At 46.1% G+C, this 7,296-nt stretch overlaps 1 pseudogene; it reads right to left on the reverse strand.

Annotated features, from left to right (window-relative positions):
- Positions 1–1,523: 1,523 nt before the first annotated feature.
- LOC119363504 overlaps positions 1,524–7,296 on the reverse strand; it is a 12,061-nt pseudogene continuing 6,288 nt past the window's right edge.

The raw sequence follows: 7,296 nt of genomic DNA on the forward strand, positions 1-7,296 counted from the left end.
CATCACAAGCAAGGTACTACGCGCTGACCGCTGATCTTGTGCGTTTTGTTCGTCGGTAGCTTAGTTAAGCAGGGCCGTCCAATCCACAGACCCATGGTCCCAATGGACAAGCGCTCGTGTTTTGCTTTTGCCGTTCCCAAACAAGTAAACTGGATAGAACCCATGTTGTTCCCAAGTCCAAAACTACGAACCTCCCTCCCCTCCCTCGCGTCGCCCTGCTTGGGCGACTCGAGGGCGAAACCCAGCCCCGCCGCCTCCCCTCCCCCCTCCTCGATCTCCCCTCGCCGCCACCGGAGGCTGCCGCTGGGCAAGCCCGGTGTGCTGCTGATGACGGTGGCGACGGGGCCCTCGCTGCCTCGCCTCGCCCGCGGGGGGCTGCGGGATCTGGGGCGGCGGCCCCGGCCGGTGTGGCGCCTCCAGCTCGGCTTCTGGTGGCGCGGGCGTGGGCCGGCGGTCTTGGCCGTGAGGACGGCGAGACCTCCGGAGGATGCAGATCGGGGCGCAGCGACGGCTTCGACTACAGTGGCGTCAGATCTGGCCCTCTCCTCCCCAACTCTCCACCAGCGGGCTCCTCCCCCCTCAGATCCGGCCTGCTACAGCCGGTTTTTGTGAGTGGGAGCGGATGTTGGGGTCCAGGACCAGGGGAAACCCTAGCCAGCTTTGTCGGCGCGACGGCGGCGACGCCCGCGGGCGCCGCTCACCTCCTTGGAGGCGTCGTCCAGGTCTTGTCCTCCCCATCCCATGCCCACTTGCTTCCCGGGTGAAAACCACAACTGTGTTGGACGGCGGCGACGCCCTTGGCGCCGTAATCTTCTTGAAGACGCCGTTTTTGGGAACAAGTGGGGCGATGGGCTTCGGTGTGGTGTGGTTGGTGTGCGGCGGCGGCGACAACAAGTCTCCAGCGGCGTGTCCTCCTGGAGCGGGGTCCTGTGTCTATGGTGCTCCTCGTGCGGCTGGTGTGCAAGCGATTTCCAGGCAGGGAGAGGATAGGGTTCCCCTCCGCCGGTGGTTTTCCTCACCAGCTCGCCGAGGAAGCCGGAGCTTCTGAGTTTTGTTCTTGGCCCCTGCTGCTATTTCACCCTGGCAGCTTACCCTCTTTCTCGCCCGGCCTCTGGTTTTGGGTCTGGTTGGCTCTAGGTGAGTCGCCGTCGACATGTCAGGAACGCCTGGTTCCGCTCCAGTGGCTTCCCTGGGTACCATCCCGGCAGGTTCTAGGGTGAACTACTCCATCGCTCAACGGTGCGGCGCCTTTTGAGCCAGGCGAGGAGACAGGGGTCTTCTTTGACGATGGACTTGTCTCGGTGTGTTTCCCACAAGTCCCTAGTGTTCTGGCAATGGCTTGCCTCTCATCGTCGTCGTCTCCTTGCACTGAGCCTGCAGATGCCTTCCCTTTGGTTGTGTGCGTGCAAGAGGGCCCTAGCATCCCCTAGCTGTTAGCTACATGTTATCTAGTTGGTTTGTGTGCTATGTGAGCTGCCTCCCAGCGCCTTTGTATTTTTGCCGTTTTCCTTTTCTCTGTGTGGTTCGTGGTTGTAATCTTTGTTATCCTAGCCGGTTGATGGCTTTGTTAATTCAAAGTCGGGCTCATTCTTGAGCCTTCGTTCTAAAAAAAAAAGTCCAAAACTACAGAGTATGCCATCCAAAACTCATGATCCCTAGGGCTGGCTAGAAAAGTAAACAGCATGCTACAGTCAATATGCGGGCGCTGCGATGGATGTATGCGGCGCTGGTAATACCAGGGAGGATGGCTAGCTCCGGAACATCATCGGGGAAACAAGACAAGCTTAGTTCTGGAACAGGAACTTCAGGTCAGCCTCTGTAAGCTTCGACATGGCCTCTGGCGAGTCACCCACGGTGCTGCAAAAAGGACGGGAGGAATGTATCAGCCACCATCCTCCCATCCACCCGACCCAAGGATGGCTGAGGAAGAAACGAGATTTACCCATCGAACACAAGCTGCTTCTTCTCTTGCAGTTGTAGGATGCGCTCTTCAACTGTGTCTTTGATCACAAACCTCGTGCTTCTGTGTCAGTCAAATCATATATGCCAAGTCAGATAAAGGAGGCGGTAAAATTCAGTGTCCATTTTAACTAGCATAGCAAATTACCTAATAGGCTTGAATTGTCCGATTCGGTGGATTCGATCCTGCGCTTGGCTCTCCACTGCTGGATTCCACCAAGGATCCATCAAGAAAACCTATCATCCACCAGGGAATATACATATATAAGCAGGCAGCATCAACTGGATCATTCTGCTTATTTTGAACGCTGAGCAACTACATGGGTTATTGCTGTCTAACTAGACATAAATAAAGGAGGATATGCACTGGCTTACATGAGATGCTACAGTGAGATTAAGAGCTACTCCTCCCGCTTTCAGGCTCATCAGGAAAATCCTGCAATCTGGGTCATTTATGAAGGTATCTATAGCTCTCCCCTTCTCCACCATGTTCATTTTCCCATTAAGTTGCACACACTTGATGCCAGACTGTTAAACCATTAAATTATTCCATTTGTCAATAAACAATGCAATGCTAAATATCAGTATTGAGTTCAGTGAGTTTATCAATACTTTACCCTCTGCAGGGAGAATTCAATCAAATCCAAGAACGATGTGAACTGGCTGAAAACAATCCCTTTTGCAGAACCATCATGCTCAATCATGTTTCTTATTTCTTCTCTCTGCATTAAAAAATGTCAATATTGTTTCTTCTCTTTGCTCAATCATGGTCCATTCTTGAAGTAATAGTAAGATAGATCTTATTGTGCCCAGTGCTGGCCTAAAAGAACCATAATTACACTAGACTTAACAGAACCATTTAATCGCTCTCCGGAAACCTCTCTATACCAAAAGACTTATAATTTGATCAAGGTTAGTTTCATGCCAGGGGTGTCCCCAGTGATGTCATGGAATATATTAAGCCAATGAGAGAACAGATTAGGTAATTGCAGGATACTTGTTTACTATTGACTCACATACCTTCAAATGGTGTGTCTTATCTTCATAGAGATGAATTAGTTTAGCCCATATAAAATATCCACCTAATAATCAAATATTTGGATAATAATAATAAACAGCTGGTTACCACCAGCTCTTGCCAAGATACTTAAGGCACAAACAGTTTCTAGAACTTCCAATGTTATCACTATGCATAAGAGTTTGTTGACAGAAAATTCACTCCCCTGCAGATTGGCTGCAAACAACAAAAATATGCTGACAAGTTGGCCAACTTACCAATGCATCAATTTTCGTACTTGTCTTGAAATCTGCTAGGCTTTGTAGTCTGGCTAGTATTCCTGAGCGTTTGCCACCCTTCAAATTTGCAGGGACCTTTCGTCTCGAGTTTTCTGTTGTTAAGTCAACAGTAAGAGGCTTTGAACAAGATGGGCATGAAACATTCCCCAAAGTTGCAGAGTACTCCATCAAACAAGTCTTGCAGAATACATGATCGCAAGATGTAACCTTGAAAGGAAAGTTCATATGTGAAAGTCAGCTTATAACCAGTGGAAAACAATGCATGAGCTTAAGTAACTTTGCAGGGGCAACCTACTAACCACCACATCTTCTGCCAATTCATGACATATTCCACACTGGCTTTCCATGGCACCATTTTGTTGATTTTTGCATCCTTCCTGAGATTCTGCTGTCTTGGAAAATGCAACAAGGTATGGATGATCGACAGCCTACAATTTGGATGGAACAGTCAACATGTTACTTCAACAAAGAGAAATAATTAGGAGTGCAATTCTATAGAGGGGGAAATGGCATAATAGCATAGACTATAGGCGATTAAACTAGCTTGTTGCACCCATAAGGAATTCTAAGGATATCCAAGGAATTATGTGCACACCTGTCTCAACCTTGTGAGGAGGTCAAAGATATGGGCATAGTTGTTCAGCAACGTTCCAGCAACAACATACCTGGAGAAAACAGCGTTAACTATCTGAAAAAACTAAAAAAACTCAAAATAGGAAATATAAAGGAGCGTTTGCATACATAAGCTACTTTACAATGGCATCCAGTGATTACAAAAAGAAAACCTGCTACATCGAGTATTGGATGTAACCATGAAATTACGAGCAGAATCTCTTTGCAATGCACCTTGCATCTGTTGTAAGTACAACTCCAGTCCAGAGAAATTGGTGTTTAATTAAATCCAGAGACAAAACAAATGGATGAGCTCTAACCTAACAATGGCACTTTGTTACGATGTATTGCAAATCAGAGCTGTTTGAAGCTAGTAAAGAAGATTCTTGTTCAGATGAAACTGGATTTTCAACTTTTGCAGAAGCAGCATAATAATCACACAATGTCTACTGAATAATCCATATGGTATCACTACATAAGTAGGAAGGAAAGGAAGACTCACGAATCAAACTGCGTGCAGCTTTGAGTATATAAGGCTTCATAAAATTCCATTTCATTTCTATCAAAAGAGTCCCGCCTCAATGTCACCTAACATGTTAAAAGTTTAACTTCTTGCAACTGGTACAACTATAGACGAGGAGGCATTACATTCATTGTGTATATAACGTGTTGTGCTGACTTACAGTCTTCGGTGGAAGAGCAAGATCTGCAGCTCGGCCTATTTTTGTCCGCCTTAACACTATGCCCTTCAAGACCTTCTCCTTGAGAAGAGTCATGGCTCTTCTGCCCTCAAAACTCGCGGATCCATACAATATTGGTGTCGCTATGTACTGTTAAAAAATGACTTTGTGTTAGCAAAGATAATGTCACAAATAAAAAATATGTCAAAATCAGGGACATATAGAACCCTGTAACTGACCTTATTCCACCAGCAAAAGTGCCTGACGGATGAGTGACCACAGTCGCATTTTTTCTTCATACTGCAGGAGATTAGGGGTCAATAACTAAAACGAAGAAATAACGATGGGAACAGCAGCAACTCATAACCTGGTGTGATACAACTACAACATTGCAACAGTAACCTTGTTTAGAATCATACTAAAGTAAATTTTAGAAACTACACCTCTTTATAGCAGGTAACATTTTACAGAATTACATTTTGAATCTTGCAACAGTTATAAGCCCATCCGTAGGTCACACAATTGGTACAAAATAAATCAAATGGTATTGTGATGTATGTATGGTTGACTGGTGGGCCTTATAGGACGGAGCCAAATGACTAGAGCCCATCAGCGTAACTGGACTGCTGTGTGGTTGACCGATGGCCCTATAGATCATAACTGTTTCAAACAATAATATCCTTCCAAAACTGGACTGCGGTTACATGATAGAGTTGACAAATGAATATATATTTTTTAACTAAATTTACACTTATTAATAAGAAATTAGTTGTTCCATCATCAGATATTACTAGTAGAGGCAGATCTTACTTGGTATCTAGTATCTGACAGTCACAGTCCTTGCAGAAGTACTTCGAGTATGGAAAGATTTGCAAGAAGCGAATCTGAGAAAACAACAGTAAGAATAGAGGAGGTAAAATAAAATTGGTCAGGATCTTCAAATGTTAGTTGCAAACCAGTGAGTAAAGTTCTCCAACACGATTTTGCAATGGTGTCCCACTCAGAGCCCACTTGTATTCCGATTCCAATGCAAAAACTGCCCTTGCAGTATTGCATCGTCTATCTTTTATGAAGTGAGCCTGCAGAAAAGAACATGGAGGGAATGAATCAACTTTAAAAAGAAACAGGTCAATCATTGTTGAATTGAACTTCAGGAAAATATTACTCCCTCCGTTCACTTTTGTAAGGCGCGGAAGAAAATTTCCGACAGCCCCAAAAAAAGGGTAATGGACAACAATACCCCTTCCAATCGATCAATTGAAATTCAAAAAATATCGGAATCGCCTCGCCCAGCGCATCGTCGCCCACCTCGCGCCCGGCTTCTCCTCTCCCAGTGCGTCGTCGCCCACCTCGCACCCGGCTTCTCCTCGCCCAGCGCGTCGCTGCCCACCTCGCGCCCAAGATCTCTTCGCTGCTCACCTGGCGCCCAACTTCTCCGCCCAGGGTCTCCCGCTCATCGCCGCCCAGGATCTCATCCTCATCGCCGCCCAGATTCCTGGTCACCGCCGGCCCCAGGACCACACCTCGCCGGCCGCCGGCCACCAGCCCCAGCGCACCTCGCCAGCACTGCCTCCCTTCTTCCCCGCGTCGTCGGCAAGGTGCAGCTAGCCCTGAGCCAGGGGAGCCAGGGGAGAAGGCCAGGAGAAGTTGAGCTCGGAAGCCGGCATAACTCCTCGCCCAACACCTCGCTGCTCCTTGCCCAGGATCTGCGTATTCCACAACCTCCAGGCTCGGTGATCCTTGTTGGCTTCTCGCTGAAAGCCGGCCCAGCTCCTCGTCCAGCACCTTTGATGGTCCAGCTCCTCACCAACAACATCAGTAGATCTTCAACAGCAAGGAAGAAGCAGATCCTCAACATCAACAGCAGCAGCTCGTTGGCCCAATTTCAAGCATGGTAGTCCCAGATCTCAATTTCACTCCACCTGAAGAAGGCAACGAAGAACCTGAAGAAGAAAGCAACAATGCTGGTCAAAATTCAGGTATAATTTCTTCTAATCTTGCATCAAATTATGCCTCGGAAGTAACAGAGAAGGGATTGCTAAGATTGAATAGTGCATATGAGGAAGCTTCATTTTGTTCATAGGTTATTCAACAAGCAACATTTACATTTTCAACAAGCAACAGAGGTCTCCTGGACATTAATTGTAGGGACATTTTCAGTTTTTGTCTCATTTGCTTATAGGCAAACTGAACAAACTCCATGTATGTGTGTGTAAATAAACATATACTCTGACAGCATGTATGTGTGTGTAAATAGGCATATACCCTGACAGCTACGTGTTCATGGGACCCCTATCTCCAATTATTTGAAATGCCTTGCCCAAGCTATCAAAGAAGGGTGCACGACACTCATGCGTTAAAACAAAAATGGCTACATAAGTTTCAGTTCAGAACCATGCCAAGAGCATAGCTCCAAATATCTATTTTCAGGCCAAAATGTCCCCTTACCAGGTTACATTCACATATAGACAATTCAGTTCAGCAGGAACAAAGCCTATCTGACCAGTTTCTCTTGAACATATTTACCCTCAAAATTAGCATATACCCTGACAGCTACGAATGGAAAAGAAATTGCTGCAAGTTAAGTTTAGTTTATAATCTATTTATATTTACAAGTTTTGAGGTATACGGAACTGAACACTTTAGTTTATATTTACAAGTTTAGTTTACATTTATATTTTCAGCAAGCAACATTTATGTTTATATTTACAGCAAGCAAAGCAAGCAATACTCCTATCCTATGGAATTG

The sequence above is a fragment of the Triticum dicoccoides genome, chromosome 2B (genome assembly GCF_002162155.2).
Source record: "Triticum dicoccoides isolate Atlit2015 ecotype Zavitan chromosome 2B, WEW_v2.0, whole genome shotgun sequence".
In the NCBI taxonomy this organism is placed as follows: Eukaryota; Viridiplantae; Streptophyta; class Magnoliopsida; order Poales; family Poaceae; genus Triticum; species Triticum dicoccoides.